General features: G+C 47.5%; 1 pseudogene; it reads right to left on the minus strand.

The window, feature by feature from the left end:
* Positions 1–12,698: 12,698 nt before the first annotated feature.
* LOC133283318 (RNA-binding protein NOB1-like) lies at positions 12,699–19,522 on the minus strand (annotated as a pseudogene).
* Positions 19,523–22,417: the final 2,895 nt, after the last annotated feature.

A 22,417-nucleotide genomic window follows, 5' to 3' on the forward strand; every position in this document is an offset into this window, starting at 1 on the left:
TAGAGGGACCTTGACATGCTTATAAGGGGGGCTGATGCCAACCTTATGAAGTTTAACCATGCCAAGTGCAAGTTGTTTTAAGATAGAATAAAGCATGAGCAGTTCAGCATTAGTAACTTTGGTAGGTTTTTTAAATTAAAATACTGAGAGTCTGGGCAGCTGTATCAGTGGACATTGCACTAATTTAGATAAGTTAATTTATTTTTATTCATTTACTTTTTAAGCTTCTATTGTGATTCTGGTTTAGGATATAGTTTCTAAAAAGGAAACTTGTCTGAACAGAATTTTTATTACCTTTCCGGAGTCTTCAGAAAGACAACTAATCAAGTCAGAAGCTTGCATTTGTCATAAAATGTAGTTTAAATCATTATTTGAGTAGCAGGAAAGATGATTTATAAAAAAGTAAAATCCAAAAGTTGTTACTGGACTAGAAAAGCTGCGTTTTCCCCCAAGGGTATTTTCATTAAGAGTTAGAATAGAGTTTGACTGTCAGTTTTTGACTCTTGTGCCTCTCTACTAGGGCTGCTTTTTCAGGGTTATTCCAGGAGAGGGGTACAAGAGATTACAGCCAGCAATAGAGGCAAGAACAAGAATGAATTGCTTTGTGTACTCTCAGCTGTGAGTTGAGGGTGGAAGGTGAGAACTGTTGATCAGTGGTGACTTTTCATTAGTGCAAAATTTATTTTCAAGGAATAGGTGTTTGTTGTGTTCAGGAGGACTGGTGGTAGCTCTAGTCTTTTAGCAGCTAAAAGGAAACTAGTGCCGAGATGCTTTGTTTGGGGGGGGGTTGTTTTAATTTGGATCAGTGTTTTGGGATAGATTGTGAGGGTCTCTGTTGAAATGGGATAAATGCTATTTAGATACAAAGAAAAACGCAGCAGCAGATAAACTTGTGGAAGTGTACTTGTAAAATTCTCTACTCAAGTTTGGGGATCTGAGGGGTCACACGAGAGAGTGGCTTTTCCTTTCTTACAGTCTGTATAGGTATGTAAATAGGCAATGCCTCTATATTCTAAGATTATATATATGTTTATAGAGGAATCATATATATTATATGTAAGTAATTAGTAGACATGTGCATAGAATACTGTTATATTTACATTTTTATAAACCTGAAATAATATTACTTTTCCTTAGTATGAGGTCATTTACCAAGAATTTTGTATTAACTCATTAATAGTTGTCTAAATGCCTTTCAGTATTGTACGTGTGGTGCTGTTGGTAGTATTGCTTCAGAAACTTGCTCTGCTTGTGAACGTCACTAATATCCATGGGTTGAAACCAGCTGTACACTTTTGTACTTTTATATTTTTTTTTTTAATAATTTCAGCTGTGGGGGTAGCAAAGCACTACCAAAAAAACTGATGGCCCTGGGCAGAGTTGCCCGCTGGATGGGCTCAGGAGTTGCGGCAGCAGCATGGGCTTTCTGCATCTATGTGCTCCCCTGACAGCTTTCCACAGGTGACTCCTGACTTTGGGACCTTTTCCCATTCTCAGTTTCCTGCAGCTTGTGCAGATAGGGAATGTCAGTGGCCGTGTTGCTCTGGAGGAGCTGGGCTGACACCAGCAGCTCTCTTCTGGTGAGTTATTAGTCGTAGTTGCATAGCAAAGGATCCCAGGTGTGGCTCAGCTGTGTTGTGTTTGGATCAGGAATGTGAAGCTTTATCTGTTACTCCTCTTTCTTCTCATAAAGGCAGGCATCTTTATTTTTCTTTATTTTAATGTGACATTGTACTGCAACAGTCCATATCTAGAAAACTCCTTGAAAGCTGGTGAGAGCTCTCCTTGTTTTTTAGGCACAAGGGTCCCTGCTGTGCACTGATCTCTTACTTAGATTGTGTGAGGAACTGGGCTTTCTCAAAAAAATCCACGTTGTAAAGTCACTGTGTTATTTTGTCCACCATGACTCTTGATGACAAATTGGGTGCAGTTTGACACAAGGTTGTTTAATGGACACAGCATTGCCGTGGTACAGGCTCTATCCACGCACCTGTGCCAATCCGAAAGCAAATGTCCTTATTTCCTCTCTTTGAGCCATCAGTTTGTGGCGTATCAAGACATGGACTCAGGTCGGTGAGGATGCTGAGACAAAACTTTATTACAATCAAGCCCCTTTATCCCCATGTTCCGTACTTTCCCAACCTGCACGATCACGCAACATTCAATCTCAGTGGCTTCTTTAATAATCTCCCAGGTAAATAGTCCAATCACAATGCTGATCACGCGCTGTTCATTGGGCAACATTTTCATCTTCTTGCTTCACTTTTTCTCCCATTCTTCAGGTCCTCTGGCCTTCAACTGAAATTCTTTGTTACAACAACCTGGCTTATCGCCCCAAGGCTTGCTTGTTTACATTTCCTGTCTTTCAACATTCCAACTTATTGCCCCAAGGCTTGTTTGGTATCAAAGCCTCAGAGCTTGTTCCCAGAGTGTTGCTCAAGCTCATCATGCAAATTCTATCACCTTCACCTCCCACATCTCCCCCTTCTTTGTTTTGTACATCTACTACCAATACCTGCGTAAGGGCCCGATCAATAAGAGATTGTATAAGTTTCATTAAACAAGGAATACAAATTAACAAGCTAATAAACACTAACAAAACAAAAGCTCCTAATGCAATCAATGTTTTTACCCATGCTCCTAGTCCAGCAAATAAACCTGAAAAAGGGTTCCAGTCATCCTCAACCTGAATTTTTCCTGCAAGATCTTTGAGAGTTTGTATACTTTTGTGAACCGATTCAGAGTGTCCTGAAAGGTTCATGCAACATAGGCCTTCAAAGTCCTCACACCCATGACTGTGGGCAAGGAGAAGAAAATCTATGGCAGCCCAATTTTGTAAGGTTGCATGTCTTATGGAATCTACATCAAGGAGGAGACTGGAAAGAGCATTAGATGTAGCATTTGTTTGCTTTGCAGGCCAACATCCCAATTTGTTTAAAGTTCCAAAAGATTTTGCAGCAGCTACTCCTGGTGCAAAAAGGGATGCTGGCATTATCTCTGTAGGATTCCAGAATGTAGCCCTGTCATTGCAATCATGAGTAAAAGCATGAGCAGATCTTTTTACCCTGTGGAGATGGTGAAACATAGTATAATTCAGTATCATAGAAATATTTGGGATTAACATTGTTAATCTGCCTAGACTACAAGGGCCTCCTCGTAGGTGAGAAGGGATGCCAGGCTATGCTCGATCTCTACAGATTAAAAGGATACCTCAAGGAAGTGATACCAGTATGTTAGAAGAGCAAGAAAGGTTGACAAAAGTGTAATTACACCACACAGAAGCATTTTGATAAACAGCTAAAGAAGAGTTAACATTCTGCACTAACGATTGGTTTCATCCTGTATAATGAAAATATAAACACATCCATTTTTATAGATCCTAACAAATCAATTTCTTGTGGTTCTAAAAAGGCTACTGGTCGTTGTACCACCCAGCCATCCCATGTGTCCACGGGGTTTGTGGCTGCCATTACTTGGGCTGTTAAGGGGATGTCAGCCACCATCCAGTTGTCCAACAGCAGTCCTACCAGGCATGTACTGAAAGGATTCATAGGTGTAGCAACAGACAGGCACAGGGTGTCTTGTTCTATCACATTGGCTAATGTTACCCAGATGTTTTCTTTTGGCTGGGCAGGAAGCCACGGTAGGGTCAGGCCTCCTCTGATGAAGAGGCAGAAGACAAGGCCAGACGAACCCATCATGTAGGGACCCAACGAGGTCTTTTATCTGTGGAAACAAAAGCATAACCTTGTCCCCAGGTTATTAGAGGGAATGGGCCTTCCCATTTATGAGTTTCAAGGTTATGTACTTTAACATGAGCTTTCCCCTGTTTAAAATCCTTAGAACCCCCAAAATGGTGCTGTATAGGAGGTCTGTCCTCCATCCAGCGTTTTAAAAAATTCAAAACATAACAGGCTTTCGCTATGCATTCTTGTGGGATTAACCCTGAACTCCCCCTTTTTTGTTTCTGCAACATTGTTTTAAGGGTGCTATGTGTGCGTTCAATAATGGCTTGGCCTGTGGGAGAATGTGGAATACCTGTGATATGTTGAATTCCCTATTGTTGAAAAATTTTTTGTGTTTTGTGTGCTCTATAGCCTGGGCCATTATCTGTTTTTATGGGTTTTGTGACTCCTAGGGTATAAAAAGCTGTAATAAAATGTCGACAAACATCTTTGGCCTTTTCACCTGAGTGTACCGATGCATAAATACAAGATGAAAAAGTGTTGATAGAAACATGGACATACTTGTATTTGCCAAATTCTGGTACATGAGTAACATCTGTCTGCCAAATTTCAAGTGACAAAAGACCATGAGGATTAGTTCCAGTCATCAGTGTGGGCAAAATTTGTTGACAATCAGGACACGATTGTATGATTTGCCCCGCCTGGCCCTGAGTCAGCTGAAAAGCACGTTGCAGAGCTTTTTCATTTTGATGATAAAATTCATGGGATAAACAAGCTTGTGCAAAACGGTCAGGTAAGACCGTAATACCTGCAAGCCTATCAGCCTGTGTATTTCCTTTCTTATGGGTCTGGGTAGGGTTGTATGTGAGCATATATGTTGTATAAAGTATGGGTGTGCCGTTGATCCAGGAGCCACTTGAGCTCCCAGAGAAGGGCAAATAATGTTCCGTTGGAAACTTCCTTCAGAAAAGCTTGCTCTAGCCTAGAAACAAGGCCTGCTACATAGGCAGAATCTGTGATAATATTTATAGGCGTAGTCAATAATTTGAAAACATGGACTACAGCAGAGAGTTCTACTACCTGAGGTGATCCTGTGACAATATGTATATCACTTTTTCCAGTTTCCTTCACTGTCTCTCCAAACTATTACTGTTCGGCCCTGTCTTGCCAGACCCATCAGTAAATACTGTGAGACCTTCAGCTATTGGTGTAATAGCTAATTGTGAAGTAGGTAAAAGGGGAAGAGAGTGTAGGGATTGTATAATTTTATGTCCTGGGAAGTGAATACTTATTTGTCCTGTAAAATCTGCTAGAGCACACTGAAAACCAAAAGATTGGTGAGTTTAAAAGGTCAGTTTCTTTGTATCAAGAGGCAGATATATAATTAGGTTCAACACCATCTAAAGTCAATAACTGCTCTCTTCCTTTCTGGATGACCATAGCTATCATTCCAATGGCTGTTGTAACTTTTTCCGCAAATGCTTCCGTAATCAGAGACAGATCGTGTTGTCTGGACACAACATTCATACAAGCATTTAACATATCATCTATGCTAGGATTTCGTAAAGGTCGCAATACTTTCTGACAGTCAGGGTTAGCATTTTCAATAGCAAGTTGCTTAAAAATATATTTGCATGCTTTCTCATTGTTGATCTGTTTTTCCAGAGACCCATTAAGTCAGTCTAAAAATGTCATAAATGGCTCGTTTGCCTCTTGTTTGATTCAGACAAAAAGCTGTCTCTGTTTACCGGCTTCAGGGACAGCTTTCAAAGCATGAAGTGCCAATTGTTTAACTTGCTGCAAGCCCACCTGGCAAATCCTGGCTTGCGCAGCCTTGGTGCCAAAATCAGCTTGCCCCAGTAATGTACAGCAGTGACCACTCGCAATGGGTCACGAGCCCCCAACACTAAGTTTTCAGTAGCCTGGGTGCCTGCAAGCTGCCTCATTTTTGACTCCCACATAGTGTATTGCATGTCTGTCATTATCAAACAAAACAACATTTTAAAATCATTTGGGGTAAATACATGAGTATCACAGAGAGACTGTATCAAATGGGTTGTATATGGGGCCCCAAGTCCATGATCTGTCACTGTTTGCCTGATATCTTCAATAAAAGCATAAGAGACTTTCCCACCGCAGGTCTTGATCTGGCACATACACCACAGGGAAAGCATGCAATACATCTGCATCCCCTGCTAGTCTCACTTCCCCCTTTACAGCTGCCCATTAATCATGAGGATCTGGGGGATATAAATCAGGCCCCTTTTACAGATCAATAGGCCCTGGGTCAAAAGGACGATCCAGGTCATCCTCAGAATTATCAAGCTGCAGAACCGCAGGAGCAGCAACAGCAGACTGTTTTCTTGATCTCACGGCAGAGTCCGGCAAAAAGGGCGGTGGTAAGAGAGCCAAGAGTGCTGCTTCTGCTTCCTTTGCTTGTGAGCCAACATGAACTTTTAAAGTTCCAAAAATAATTCGCTAATGGCTCAATAAAGTGGCAGCAAATGTAACATTTTTTTGTGGCACAGTCCCATGAATTAACACCAGTTTTATCCCAAACCTCCAGGGTATAAATATGAGTGGAATTAATAGATGGATCAACTTTTGATGCCCGGAGAAGGATACGTTTCAATTCTTCCTCATCTACTTTTTTCCCCATACTTCTTAAGAATATCAGCAAAGACTTGTAAAACATTTGTTTGCTCTTTTATTAAAGCAGTCCCCATAGTTCTCAGCCGCTTACCCTTGTCCTGGGAAAGGCAATTGAGTGCTCTGGATACGATTCCTTTCAGCGTGTACGCTTCCTTTCAGCATGTAGTCCTGTAGTTCAGATGAGCTACGCCACCGGATCAATGACTAGTCACTTCCGTGCCCCACATGGTGTATCAAGACACGGACTCAGGTCAGTGAGGATACCGAGACAAAACTTTATTACACTCTGTCCTGGGTTCAGCAGTAGCAGTGATTTATCTCATTCTTAGTGGCTGGTACACTGCTGTGTTTTTGACTTTCAGCCTGGGAACAGTGTTGATAACACCGATATTTTTAGTTGTTGCTCAGTGGTGTTTGACCACTGACTTTCTGAGTCTTGTGCACTGCCAGGGAGGAGGGGAAGTCGGGAGGAAGCAGAGACAGGACACCTGACCCAAACTAGCAAAAGGGGTATTCCATACAAGAGCACATCATGCCCAGTATATAAACTGGGGGCAGTTACCCGGAAGGACTAGATCACTACTCAGATCCGGCTGGGTATCGGTCAGCAGGTGGTGAGTGGTGGTATCCTCTTCCCTTGTTATTTCCCTTATCATTATTATTATTGGTGGTAGCAGTAGTAGCTTTGTGTTATACCTTAGTTACTGGACTGTTCTTATCTCAACCCGTGTGACTTACATTCTTTTGATTCTCCTCCCCATCCATCTGGAAGTGGGGCGAGGAAAGGGGGGGAGTGAGCGAGCTCCAACCACAGTGCTAATCACTGCAGCTAAACCAGAGGAAAGATTTGTGCCAATGTTGGTTGCCCCTGTACGCAAAAGCAAAAGAAAAGCACAAAAAGCAACCCACATAACGAAGAAAGATGAGGAAACAATGCACTTATTACCCAGGACAGCATCTGATCCGGAGTTATTATTACATGGATCAGAGGAAGAAGAAGAAGAGGTGACTTCTCGTCCCCAGACCTCAACTGAGCTACGGAATATGCAAAAAGATTTTACCCGTCAACCAGGAGAGCACATCATCACCTGGTTGCTCCGATGCTGGGACAATGGGGCCGATGGTCACGAACTAGAAGGTAGGGAAGCTAAGCAGCTGGGATCACTTGCTAGGAAAGAGGGTAATTGACAAAGCAATTACAAAAGAGAAAAAGTCCCTCAGCCTTCGGAAGCAGCTCTTGGCAGCTGTGAAAGCAAGGTTTCCACCCAAGGGCGATGTTATGAGTCATTCGGCCAAGTGGACTACTCTAGAGAAAGGCATCCAGTCTCTGAGGGTATCAACCATTGTAGAGATGATCTATCGCAGGCTGGATGCCAGGAATGCACCCATAGATCCAGATGAAGTCAAATGTACACGACTCATGTGGAGGAAATTTACACGGAACGCACCGTCATCATATGCCCACTCATTGGCAGCCATAACCTAGAATGAAATAGTACCACCAAGAGTGGATGAAATGATTCATCAGCTCTGACAGTTCAAAGACAATCTCACACCTTCCATCATTTCGGCTGTGGAAAAACTGTCTCAGGAGTTCAAACAACTGAGAGATGACCTATCTGATCTATCCAGCTCCCGACGTGTACCAACCCACGTCTCAGCTATTAATGAAAGGTGTCCTACTATTCAAGAGAGAAGATACAGGAAGTATACACCACGTGCCACCCTATGGTTTTACCTGTGACATCACGGAGAAGACATGAGGAAGTGGGATGGAAAACCTACCTCACCTCTGGAGGAATGGGTGCGTGAATTGAAGAGGGGAAAAAGATCAAGGATGATCATCCCATGAAAGCTGCGGCTTCAGTCTCTGGAGAGCAGGCTCCCAGAAGGAGTGGAAGAGCTGATTTTACTCCAGCTCCTGTGATAAAGACTAATCCCTGTCAAGAAGACGTAAGTGGCCAATGTTGTGATCACTGCCTCCAGCCTGGTGGAGGTAGGGGACAATCGGATTTACAGGACTGTGTGGTTCAGATGGCCTGGCACATCAGTCCCGCAGAAGTTTAAGGCTCTAGTAGATTCCGGTGCACAGTGTACCCTGATGCCATCAAGCTGTCAAGGGGTGGAACCCATTTATATTTATGGAGTGTCAGGAGGATCCCAAGAGTTGACTGTACTGGAGGCTGAAATCAGCCTGACTGGGAGGAAGTGGCAAAAGCACCCCATTGTGACTGGTCCAGAGGCTCCATGCATCCTCGGCATAGACTACCTCAGGAGAGGGTACTTCAAGGACCCAAAAGATTACCAATGGGCTTTAGGTATTCCTGCTTTGGACACAGAGGAAACTGAGCAGCTGTCCACCTTGCCTGGTCTCTCAGAGGATCCTTGTGTTGTGAGGTTGCTGAAGGTTGAAGAACAAGTGCCAATTGCGACCACAACAGTGCACCGGTGGCAATATCACACCAACTGAGACTCCCTGATTCCCATCCGTAAACTGATCCGTAGACTGGAGATTCAGAGAGTGATCAGTTGGGCCCGCTCACCCTTAATATAGCCCCATAAGGGCAGTGCGAAAGTTTAACTGAGAGTGGTGACTAATGGTAAACTTTTGTGGCCTGAATGAAGTCACACCATCCTATGATGCCATACCGGACATGCTAGAACTTCACATGCAGCTGCTCCATCCCAAGCAACAAAATCAACAAGCACAACAGCTACTCCAACTCCAACACCAGACACTGCAGCAACTCCAAACCCAGTAGCAGGAACTGCAGCTGAACCAAAGGACCAATCCACTCAGTCTTTAATAGCCCCATATGGCCAGCATGAAAGTCTAATGGAAACTGGAGCAGAGAATGAAGTTACACCACCATTGAGTGCTGCAGTACCCGACATGATAGGACTTCAATATGAACTGGAGTCAAAGGCAGCCAAGTAGTATGCCACAACTGATTGCCAATGCATTGTTCTCAGTTCCTTTGGCAGCAGAGTGCAGGCCACTTTTTGCTTTTACTTGGAGGGGCATTCAGTACACCTGGAACCGACTGCCCTAGGTGTGGAAACACAGCCCTACCTTCTGCCATGGACTGATCCAGACTGCACTGGAACAGGGGCAAGCTCTAGAACACCTGCAATACATTGATGACATTATCATGTGGGGAGATAGATAAAGTGGAAGGAGTTTTTGAGAAAGGGAGGAAAATAATCCAAATCCTGCTGAAAGCCGGTTTTGCCATAAAATGGAGTAAGGTCAAGGTACCTGCACAGGAGATTCAATTTTTGGGAGTAAAATGGCAAGATGGACATCACCATATCCCCACAGATCTGATCAACTAGATAACAGCAATATCTCCACCAACTAATAAGAAAGAAACATGCTTTCTTAGGTGTTGTGGTCTTCTGGAGAATGCACATCCCAAATTACAGTTTGATTGTAAGCCCTCTCTATCATGTGACATGGAAGAAGAATGATTTCAAATGGAGCCCTGAGCAACAACAAGCCTTTGAGCAAATTAAACAAGATATAGTTTATGCAGCAGCCCTTGGACCAGTCCAGACTGGGCCAGATGTAAAAAATGTGCTCTGCACCGCAGCTGGGGAGAATGGTCCTACCTGGAGCCTCTGGCAGAAAGCTGCAGGGGTGACTCAAGGTCGACCCCTTGGCTTTTGGATTCGGGGATACAGAGGATCTGAGGCCAGCTATACCCCAGCTGAAAAAGAGATACTGGCAGCTTATAAAGGGGCTCGAGTTACTTCAGAAGTGATTGGCACTGAAGCACAGCTCCTCCTGTCACCCCGGTTGCCCGTGCTGGGCTGGATGTTCAAAGGCAGGGTCTCCTCTACACATCATGCAACCAATGCTACATGGAGTGAGTGGGCTGCACTAATTACACAAGTTCGAATAGGAAATCCCAGACGTCCAGGAATTCCAGATGTCATCGTGGACTGGCCAGAGGGCAAAGATTTTGGAATGTCACCAGAGGAGGAGGTGATGTGTGCTGAAGAGGCCCCACCTCTGTCAGAAAGTCTAAAGCAACATGCCTTTTTTACTGATGGGTCCTGCCATTTTGTGGGAGAGCATCGGAAATGGAAGGCAGCTGAATGGAGTCCACAATGACAGTTGCAGAAATTGATGAAGGAGAGGGTGAATGGAGTCTGTTTGCAGAGGTGAAAGTCCTCCAGCTGTGCTGGGACATTGCTGAACGAGAAAAGTGGCCAGTACTTTATACTGACTCATGGATGGTGGGAAATGCCCTGTGGGGGTGGTTGCAACAATGGAAGCACAGCACCTGGCAAAGCTGCTGATTGAAGTGGCTCTGATGGATTTAGATTGGCAACATAAGGGTGAATTATTTTTGGCCCTGTGGGCCTATGACACTTCAGGCCATCAGGGCAGAGATGCAACATACAGATGGGCTCGTGATCGAGGGGTGGTTTTCACAATGGACACTATTGCCCAGGTTATTCACGAGTGTGAAATATGTGCTGCAAGCACATATGTGAAATATGTGCAAGCAAGCTAAACTTTTAAAGCCTCTTTGGTATGGAGGATGATGGCTGAAGTGCAAATATGGGGAGGCATCGCAGACTGATTATACTGCACTCCCACCAACCTGCCAAGGCAAGCGCCATGTGCTCACCATGGTGAAGCAACCACCAGATGGCTGGAAACACACACTGTGCCCCACGCCACTGCCCGGAACACTATCCTGGGCCTTGAGAAACAGATTTTGTGGTGACATGGCACCCCAGAGAGAACTGAGTCAAACAATGCGACCCATTTCTGGAACAACCTTATAGACACTTAGGCCAAAGAGCATAGCATTGAGTGGGTATATCACATCCTCTACCATGCACCAGCCTCTGGGAAAATCAAATGGTACAATGGGCTGTTAAAAACTACACTGAGAGCAATGGGTCGTGGGACTTTCAAACATTGGGATACACATTTACCAAAAGCCCCCTGGTTGGTCAACACCAGAGGATCTTCCAACAGGGCCGGCCCAGCCCAGTCAGAACTTTTACATACTGTAAAAGGGGATAAAGTTCCTGTGGTGCACCTAAAGATTTTGCTGGGGAAGACAGTCTGGGTTATTCCTGCTTCAGGTTAAGGCAAACCGACTTGTGGGATTGCTTTTTCTTAGGGATCTGGACATACTTGGTGGGTAATGTAGGAAGATGGGGAAGTCTGATGTGTACCTCTAGGGGATTTGATTTTGGGGAAAACAGCAAATGAACTCAACTGCATGCTGTTGCCTGCTATGTAGCACTTTTATAGCCCATCAACTAGATGTCTTCAGGTCACCAGCGACTGGCCCCGACTTCCCTCCAACCATCATCCCAACAAAGAATGAACTTTGATGAAACCAGACGAGTTCTGTGGTATCATCAGTAGGCAACAATCTAAAAATACACACAGCCTCTTCTACTCTGAAAGACTGTTACAAGAGATGGAGCCTGACATCATGGACCAGATGAACTCAGCAGCTTTATAGGGATTGGTACATGCACTAAGGAATGATCTCTCTCTCTCTCTCTTTGTGTGTGTGTGTATTTTTGTATATATATATATATATGAGACAAGATTGATGGTAAAATGAAAAATGTCATTTCTGAGCATGACATGAATGGTATGGAATAAGGGGTGGATACTATCCTGGGTTCAGCAGTAACAGTCATTTTTCTACTTCTTAGTAGCTGGTGCAGTGCTGTGGTTTTGACTTTCAGCCTGATAACAATGCTGATAACACCAATGCTTTTAGTTGTTGCTCAGTAATGTTTACCAAGACCAAGAACTTTTCTGAGTCTCATGCTCTGCCAGGGAGGAGAGGAAGCTGGGAGGAAGCAGAGACAGGACACCTGACCCAAACTAGCCAAAGTGGTATTTCATGCCACAGCACATCATGCCCACCATATAAACTGGGGGCAGTTACCTGGAAAGGCTAGATCACTACTCAGATCGGGCTGGGTATCAGTTGGCAGGTGTTGAGCAGCTGTATTCTCTTCCCTTGTTATTTCCCTTCTCATTATTATTATTGGTGGTAGCAGTAGTGATTTGTGTTATACCTTAGTTATTGGGCTGTTCTTATCTCAACCCGTGGGAGTTACATTCTTTCGATTCTCTTCCGCATCCCTCTGGAAGCTGGGGAAGGAAAAGGGGGGGGGGAGTGAGTGAGCGGCTGTGTGGTTCTGGGTTGCTGGCTGGGCTTAAACCGCGACACAAACAAGCCCTTTTATCCCCTTGTTCAGTACTTTCCCAGCCTGCACTGTCATGCCACGTTCAATCTCAGTGGCTTCTTTAAAAATCTCTCAGGTAAATAGTCCAATCACAATGCTGATCACGCGCTGTTCAGTTGTGTGTGTGCTCCAGGACTCAGATGAGCCAAGGCTCCTGTGTTGGTTTTGCGTAGATATCTTTCACTTCTCTGTGGTCCCTAGAGCTCCCCACTCTGTGAGCTGGGGTTGGTCTGGCCTGGGTGTTCTTTGTTCAAGAGCCCAGCTGCCCCCCAAGTTTGGAATAATGGTGCTTGGGGCAAGCTCCCTTTTGGAGTGGCTCTTTGGGGTGTTGCGGAACTGGGCACACATTCCAGTATCCTGTGTAGCAGACCACAGTATTATTGAAGCCTTTTTATTCTGGACACAATTTGAAATACTTACATTTGAGCTCATTATTAAGGAGTAAGTTCCAACAAACCCTGAGAGGAGAGCTTTTTACCTCTGTCACTATCTGCATCTTTGAGTGGCTTACCCACCTTTCTGCCATGTGTTCCTGGGTCACTGGTTGACTTCTGAGCTGCCTCTTCCACTGTCCTGCAATATGAAAGTAGCATCAGATATTTGTGCATTTCTGTGTATGTGGCTTTTGTAGTTGGGGGTTTTCCAAGCACTGATACCTGGTGTTTTCAGTTTGTTCTGTAAGAGGATATTTTATTTGCATCTATGTTTTTAGCTATCCTGTGATAATCTGTTGAATATTAAAAAAAAACAAAAATATTTTGCTTCTATTGGGTCATTTGTATACTCCCAACTATATTTCTGTAAACAGCTGCAGTCAAGAATAAAACAATGAAAGTTTTCATTTTGCAGTGTAAAGTCTTGTTGTATTTTTTTTCCAAGGGCATCTCCTCTCTGCTGGGAGAAAATGCTGTTCCTCAGTATGGAATCGACCCACCTGGGAACCATACGGAGCTGGGGTCAGGAAGAACTGGAATGGCAGGAGCCCGTGCTGGCTGAGTGTCCCATTGGAGCTGCTGTGTGAGTAAAGGCACCGTGTCACACCTGTGCATGTAAAAAAATACTGCAGTGTTTCTTCTTGACTTCAGAGTCCAAAGTAACCTTCATGGTGCACCACCTCAACCCCAGCCTGCAAATGACAATGTTCTAGGGACTTCCTTTCAGTCTGTCCAAAGCAGAATTCTATCTGTGAGGGCCCTGGGGGCAATGCAGACCGGCTCCTCCAACCAAGGGAGGTGATGCCGGAAATCCTAGGCCAAGGTGATGGGAGTTACTGCCTTGCTTGCAGTCTTCCTTTATCTGCACCTTTTGGTATATTTATGCTAATATGCTAAAAACACCCTGGGGTTGCTGAGGCTCAGTGGGTGTCCCCCTTCCTTCTGCCCCCCCCCCTCCCTCCCAGGGACAGTGACCTCCAGCAGGACCGTGGGGGCCAGCAGCCAGTACCTGTTATTTCAAAGAAGTGACAACTACAGTTACTCCCAGAGCTGGGCAGAACACCTCACTGCCAAATATTTAAGCAGATTTATCCAAAAGGCTTTTCCTAGCCCATACCACTACCCCAGTGCCTCCCTTTTCAGCCCTGTGCCTACTGCCAGAGTCAGACATGACTGTGCCATAGCAGAGCAAATGCAACTCCCCCCTGCTGCTAGCATCTGCCCTTCTGGAGCTGTTGACCCTGCTGCAGGCACTTGTTATCCACTGCCCATTAGTGCCCCAGGATGAAAGAAAACACCCTGAGAAACCCTGCCTGTCTCCCCAGCCTCGTCTTCCTCTCAAGGCTCAGAGAAAGGCATACACTGGACTCTGAGCCCAGCCCAGACAGCCACGGACACAAGACTGAGCTACAGTGCTGTGGATTTTGGTGTTTATTAGCAACACAGCCATGGCCTGGGGCATACTGGGGGCCAAGCAAGGAAGCCACTACCTTGCCTGGTTTCTGGCAGGCCATCCTGGGTTGGAGCCTCCCTAACAACTATCATCCCCATGTCATGGCTGCTTTTTGGGTATCAGAGGAGCACAGAAGGAAAGGCCCAACCCCTGCCCCTTCCTGGAGCCATCCGGCAGCAACATGCAACACCCAGACAGATGGTCCTTCCCTTGCAACAGTGACTACAAGGACACCTCCTGCCCTTCACCTCCTCTTCACAAACTTCTTTGTCACAGCATTGGGGTTCAGGCACCTCTTGTCTGCGCCCAGAGCCACATCCTGCATCTGGAGGTTGGCTGTGCAGCTATAGATGTCATTCTCCACAAAGGGTGAGACCCTGGTGATGTAATCGGGGTCAAAGACATTGACCTTCTGCCTGGCCCTGCAGGACAGGCACTGCTGTGGGAAGGGCTGGTCTTCCACCAGGTGAGGGTTGTTGGTGTGCTTCTTTCCTTGGGGGGCTGGCAGCAGATACTGCCAAGAGAGAAGCAGTCGTTAAACTCACTTCAGGGGCAACTTGTCACCTTCAGGTACTTAAAGGTGACTACAGGCCTCTAGAGAAGAACTGAGCAAATGAAGCCCAAAAGCCATGGGGTTGGGTGGAACATCTGGAGGATGATCATGTCTTCACTTTGACTCCTGCCAGCTGATGGCTCCCTCCAACCTCTCTGGCCACAGGCCAGGCTCTTGTCCCAGCAGCAGCACCCAGCACATGATGTACACTCACCCTGAGCCATCAGGGGTTCAGCACCTTGGGACTGCAGGAGAAGTGCATGTGGAGGCTCCCATCATCACTGACGCTCACTGCAACCTTCTTCAGGGTCTTGTTACCACACAGTGGGGACAGAAAACCTTTGTCATATCTGAAGTGGTCCTGCAAGACAGGGATGGGGGGGGGGGAGGAAATTTAGTGCTCCCCAGGCCATGGAATAGGGGATCATCCACCCAGCCCTGGCAAGCACCGTGCTGAGGGCAGCATGGCTCTGGGCACTCATGCTCACCTGAAGCAGCTGTGGCAGCACAGGATGTAGCTCCTGGCCTGGCAGATCAGCATGCCATTGACCACCAGCACATGGAGGCCCAGTTGCAGCAGCATGTTCTGCAACAAGGAGGGAGAAACCAGGATCCTGTGAGCTGGGACTGCCGGGAGATTTCACCGGGGTCTGCCTGGGAGAGAGGCTGACAGGAGCTACACCAACAGGCTTTGTAAAGGAGCCTCTGCCACAGAGAGAATGGGCTGGGTTTAAGATAAAAGAGGCTGTTGCAAAGCTGCGCTCAGCCTGTCTGGGGACTCCTCTGTCTCTGTGTGCTGGTTTAACCAGCCCAGAGGCTCAAATAGTTTTGAGAATCCACCAGCCCTCCACATGTTTGAGGCTGGAGCCATCCCATGCAAGACAGTGACTGGCACCTATCTGCATGGCGAAGTCCATGGTGATGCAGCTGACCTGGATGCTGTCAGGATCAGTATCACAGTGTCTCATGTCCTGATGGACTTGCTTGAGGTTGCTGAGTGTTATCCAACCCTCATCATCACTCTCCTCCTTGTCCTTCTCATCACCACTGGCCTCATGCTCTGAGCTCTGGTGCTCCTCAGGGAGTCTCTGGGCTAACAGAGGTGGCTTGAGCTTTCTGGGGTGGAGGAGACAATCGGTGATGGCACATGCAGTGGAGGTCAGAAATGCCAGCCAGACCAGGGGTGTCACAGCCAGCAAGGAGAGGAGGCACTGGGTCTCATCATCAGCTCCTGCAGCTCCTCCTCAATGCTGGAGAGGGGGGCTCACCAGCTCTCAGGGGCTGGGCTGATGCTGGCCCTTCCCTGGGTGCTTGTGGTGTGGGGGGACACAGGACAGGGGCCCTTTGCCCACTGCTGCCCAGGGACTCTGCAGGGCTGCATCCCCAGCTCCAGTGCCTTACCTTGGAGCACCGCAGCTCTGTCCCTTACCTTGGAGGGCAGGTAGAAGCCAGTGAGGTGTAGGGGGGGTCTTGGGGTGCCACAGGGCAGAGCTAAGCCACACCTGGGGAGGGATCAGGATGCTGAAGGACTCTGAGGATGGGGCCCCATCCCTGGGGAAGATACACAGACCCAACTTCTCCTGGGGGTCTCAGCAGAGGCAGGCGGAGCCACTGGTCTCAGCCTGCAGCTGGCAGGTGAGGGCAAGAACCTGCAGGTCGGTGGCTGAGAGACTGGGGTAGTCCCTAGTCTTATTGGAGAAGTCAGTCACTGGAAAGGAAGGGGAAAAAAAAAAAAGGGAGAGGAAGTCAAAGAAGGAAAGGGAGCAGTTCGTCTGGGTAGTGGGGAGCCGCCACCCCCCCCCCTTCCCTGTAGGCTTAAGTTGAAGGTTTAGGCTTGATACGCTGATAGACTCCACAACTTGTTAAAGTTGTAAAGTAGGTATGCATTACTCCGAGCTGAGGCGCATAGGGGATTGTTCCTCCAAAGGCATGCACGCCTCAGCATTGTTTCCCTCTACATTTATTCTCTAAAGTTATACATATGCATGAGGTTGCACAACACGCCTATACATATTCATGTCCTATCCCCACTTCATATTATAATGAAGAAGTCCTTTGCACTTGCACAGTGCCTCCTGATGGTCGTGAGCAAGGGTCTCAAGATGAAGTAAACAAGTCTTCCTCAAGCCTGAACTTTTCACCCCAGTCGTTACGCATGCTCCAAGGAGGCTTGGTCATTGTCCAAACCGCAGAGCCAATTTCAGCCAGCCTGGGCATCCAAAGGACGGGAACCAAGTCACAGTCCCTACCTCTTAACAATAGCCATGTCCTTACACCTTGTTCTAGCATACAAGGCAAGTACGATAAGCATGAACGAGCAGTAACATTGTTAAGCAAGCGGCTTAACCCTAACCCCCTTGTACATAGGTTAACCCTTTGCATCAGGCTAACATATCAAATGCAATAATATGTATGAGTTTAATGTAGTAATTATTACATAATTAGTAATATTACATAATGTAGTAAAGTAACTATATTACATAAAAATGTAATAAAGCAAGTTGTTCTAATTTGCTGACATGTAGGGAGTAAGAAATGTCCAGCTGAAAATCAAAACCAAGATGCTTTGCAGGTAAAACTGCCCCTTCCTTCCTCCAGTTTTCTATTTCACATACATGTGTCTGGAGTGTACGCAAATGGTTGCACATTGTGCGATCTTCCAGCATTGGTTACCACATATATTCCCACAGAAACCGCTGAGGTTATTTGCTGGTCATGGTATGGTGGCACCTTCACAATAAGGTGATTCTGCAATTCAAAAATAACTTAAAAATCACATTAGAAACCTTATTTCATTATTATTTACCTTTGTAAGCTTAAATAATAGGTTTAAACTAACAATAGTGTGTGTGCCTTTAACATAGTAGAATAGGCCAAACTGTTCTAACTTGCTAACACATAGAGAGAAAAGAATGTTTGGCTGATGGGAAGGAACATCACAGGACTGATAACAACTAAGGAGACAGTAAGTAAGACCAAGGATGCCAGCCTTCAAGATAGCAGAGTGGCACCCAGTCTGGAGTGAGACTGGATCAGAACAGAAGCAAGGACATACCAACTGCTAACTCAGCACTAAGACCTTGTGAGCATGCGCAAGCACTGAGATCATTCAGTAAACACAGTGAGGAAGACTGACAGAGACCACCAAAGACCCCCACTCAGCAAGAAAGTGCATGGGTAATTAAAATGCAAATATTATAATTAGTTCATGGGGGAAAACATAAATATGCATGAGTATGCTAAATATATAGTTACTGTCGGCAAGCATCTGTTGCACTCACCTTTGCAAAACTATTTGCGTGTGCGCCCAGTGCTGCAATAAAGAATGCTTCTTTCTAAAATTCCAAATTGAGTCTTGGAGAGTTTCTTCAACCGTCTTTTATGGTAACACCCCGAATCACAGTGCCTGGGCCGTGCTACAGGGCTCCGCAGTACCACCCCGGTACTTACCGAGGAGTAAGAGATCGAGCCCTGGTCATCGGAGACCCAGCTCGTAGTGCAGTGTGGCCAGGTGACGACATGTCAGCCGGTCCCAGATCTTGGCCAGCACCTCAGTCACGATGTACAAGTTCTAGGCAATGTCCTGCAGGCAGCACCGTCAGCATGGGCCAGATCCTTGGTTTCCCTCAATCCCTTCAGGTGCTCCCCAGTACCTGCAGTGGGCTAGCGCTCAGGAACTTGCTGGTGTCGGCCACAATGTGCACTCCACGCACCCCATAGCCCTACTGCATGGCATGTTAGGAGCTGTAGTCCCGTGCCGAGTATGCCGGGAGTGACAGCATCCACAACCCACGTGACCGCTTCCAAGTGGCGTGGTCAGGTAACCAACTTATAAAACAGAGGATGGTGTAGCCAGAAGTGGAGTGGTTATCAGTATTTCAGGCTGCAGGGCAAACTGAGACTTGGTCTGGATGCGATGCTTTTGTCTCATGGTTAGGGCTTGGGGAGAGGGAGATGAGATGTTATGTTATGTTGGGCTGCAGGCGCTGTTCCACTCCAGGCTTGGTGAGGTAAGGCTCAGCCTTGGGTGGCAGGTTCCTCGAAATGGGTTTCCTTGGTTGCTGCTTCCCTTTCGTGGTGCCCTTGGACGGACAGCCTTTGTTGCTTGCAGGGAGGCGGCAGGGCTGCCTCCTGCTCTGGGGGACAAGGGTGGGCCACCGGTACTAGGAATCTCAGTCAGGGAAAGCTGGGGAGAGGTGGCCTTGTCCTTCGAAGGAGAGAAACCTGTAGGCATGAGGGAGCACACTGGGCCCAGGCTGGCTTGAGAAGGGTGGAAAGCCGCGCCCTGAGCACGGATGGGGTCCTCTGGAGGTTGAGAGGTATTTAACGTGATCCGGGACATCAAAGTAAGCAACAGAGAAACGAGGCAAAGAGAAAATGGAAAGAAGAGTCAAGATTTGAAAAAAAAAATAATAAAAAAAAATAGATGCAGCCCAGGGGGATGGGTCTCTGTTGGCTTCTTATGTGTTTTACTCACCATAAAGCAGTGGCTGTCTCTTGGGGGCATTGCATATCACAAGATGCTCAGGCAGGGATCAGTGTCCCCACTGTGGGCCGGTCCTGGGTTCAGCAGTAGCAGTCATTTTTCTCCTTCTTAGTAGCTGGTGCAGTGCTGTGGTTTTGACTTTCAGCCTGATAACAATGCTGATAACACCAATGCTTTTAGTTGTTGCTCAGTAATGTTTACCAAGACCAAGGACTTTTCTGAGTCTCATGCTCTGCCAGGGAGGAGGGGAAGCTGGGAGGAAGCAGAGACAGGACACCTGACCCAAACTAGCCAAAGAGGTATTCCATGCCACAGCACATCATGCCCACTATATAAACTGGGGGCAGTTACCTGGAAGGTCTAGATCGCTGCTTGGGTCGGGCTGGGTATTGGTCAGCGGGTGGTGAGAGGTTGTACTCTCTCCCCTTGTTATTTCCCTTATCATTACTATTATTGGTGGTAGCAGTAGTGATTTGTGTTATACCTTAGTTACTGGACTGTTCTTATCACAACCCATGGGAGTTACATTCTTTTGATTCTCCTCCCCATCCCTCCGGGAGTGGGGAGAGGAAGGGGGGGAGTGAGAGAGAGGCTGCGTGGCTGGTCTTAAACCATGAAAGGGCCCTTGCCCCTTAGCACAATACCTGCGGTGCAGGTTGCTAATAGTGGCATGAGAAAGGCCCCAAAGGACAAGTTTTTCTGTCAGTCGGTCCAGTGAGCTGGTCACAGGCTGGTGCAGAAGGTGCATCTTAGGAGGGGTGCATGTACCTGTGTTCTGTGGACCTTCTTAATGGCACTAATGAGGTAAGTGGTGATGTGGAGCTGGAGAGTCATAACAAACACAAAGAGTTAACAGTAACTTGAGGGAAGGTCAGGGTGATCTGTGAGCTGGGATAATGTCAGTAAGAGTAACTGTAGTAATAGCAAGTGCATTTAGTCTTGTGTAAGATCTCCCTCCTTAAGTCAGCTCTCCCCCACTGGTGAGTGGGTGGTGATCAGCATGTGTTAGTGAGCCTCCTGCCTCTATCTGATAGAGTTGAGACAGTGGCCAGTGTAGCACCAGGCAAGGTTTTCCAGATAGAGGTGGGGATTGTACCAGGCATAGGCTGGCTCTGGGAATGAGCGTGGGGTACTGGGCAGTTTTGCCATGCTGGGGGGGTGAGATCAGGTTGTGTGGGGCTGGCATGGAGAAGGGGATGGAGGGCAGAGACACTGGTTCATAAGAGGGGGTTAAAAAAGGATTCTGGCTTTGGGATGGAGCTTGGTAAAGTCTAATTATGGTGTGGGGTGGGGGTAGGAATGAGAGACTCCTGTGCAAAGAGGAAAGAGGGAGGTGGTAGAGGCTGGAATGTTGGAGATGCTCTTCTCCCCTTTTTGTCCTTCCCTCCCCCAATCAAATTGGCAGGTACTCCAGGCCAGGGCCAGGCAGGAGGGTGCCCTTGGCTTTGGTGGCTTGGGGGGAGAGGATCAGATTTAACCCCATCTGAACCCTTGTCACTGCCCTGGACAACAGGGACTGAGGGTCCTTTTTGCTCCTGCCCAGGGATGGCCAGCAAATGCCCTCTTCTGCCCTGCTGTGTCAGGGTCTTGTGCAGGCAGGGACCCTCAGTTCTGTGACCTCGATACCTACCATAAGCACAGCCTCTCCAGCTCTTCTGCCTGGGAAGTGCAGAGAGGAGTGCTGCCCACAGGCTCAGGAGGACAGGACAAGTGATAGCTGATTCTGTGGTCCCAGACCGAGCACCTTGTGCATGATATGTGACCTCATCCTTCTACCCCATGGTCAGTTGTTTTGGCCCAGCCACGTGTTCTGCTGGGTATTGCAGCCTGCATCCTTCCTGCCTGATCCCTGTCCCTGGGGGGGGGAAGCTGCAGCAGAAGGGGCAGGGGGAAGCGCTGTGCCTGTGGTGATAGTGGCATGGTGCCAGAGAGTGTGGAAGTGGTGAGTGCTTGGGGAAGTGGAGATCTGGGCTCGTAGCCTGCTCTGCAGTGTGATCCTTCTCTGTGTTCGAAGCAGCTATGGGTCCCCGTCCTCTGCACAGTGTGTTAGAGTAGATGGGACCAGTTTTCCTGTGGGATTTTGCTGCTAGGAAGAGACCCAGACTGTCCTTGAGGGATGTGGCTGCTTCCCCATACTGTGACTGTACCTTCCTCTATTCTGCTGGTGTCACTGCCTCATCCTTTCCATGGGATCCCCTGCATGGTTGCCATGCAGGCTGCTGGTGAGCTGATGGTGGTGGTGCTGCTGGTGGAGGTGGCGGTGCTGCTGCTCGTGAGCTGGTGTAGGCTGCTGGTGTGTGCTGCTGCTCTGCAGCGTAGAGCAGGGTGTGAGACAGTGCGTCTTTGGAGACTGCTTGCTCCTCATGCTGGCTGTAATCAGCAGACACCTTTGGGTTAGGGTGAGCTGCAGCCACCAAAATGAGGTGTCCAGAGGGCTGAGCACTGCCCACCTTGGCTCAGATTTCCTCAGGCTGTGGCAGTGGTGTTGAATAGGGGTTTGTCTCCCTAGGGTGCAGCATTGCCATTGCCTCTGGTGCAGGGCTGATTTATCAGGAGTGAGAGGGAACCTGTGTTCACCAGGTGTGTACCTGTCCATTGCCAAATCTACCTGCCATCTGGGTCACTTGAAGTCATGGCTGGGCTACATTTGAGCTCAGAGGGGCTGACCTGGGATCCCAGTGCAGCCTTGGCTTCCTCCACACTGTGGGAGTGGTGCTAAGGGGTGTCTTCCCTCTCTGCTTCCAGACAGGGGTGATACCATGGCCGCTGTGAGCTCCAGCAGGGCCAGGGCCGGGCCACCCTATGAGAAGTCCCAGCTCTCTGTGAAAGGTGGGTTCTGCTGCCTCGCCGGAGGTGGGGCTGGGAGCCCCGTGGTGGGGAACCTGGATTTTGGGTGTTTCTGGTCTGGGTGTATGT

This window comes from Pezoporus flaviventris, unplaced genomic scaffold, assembly GCF_033815535.1.
Source record: "Pezoporus flaviventris isolate CSIRO_AGI_PZ_B2104156 unplaced genomic scaffold, CSIRO_AGI_Pfla_v1 ptg000164l, whole genome shotgun sequence".
Taxonomy (NCBI): Eukaryota; Metazoa; Chordata; class Aves; order Psittaciformes; family Psittacidae; genus Pezoporus; species Pezoporus flaviventris.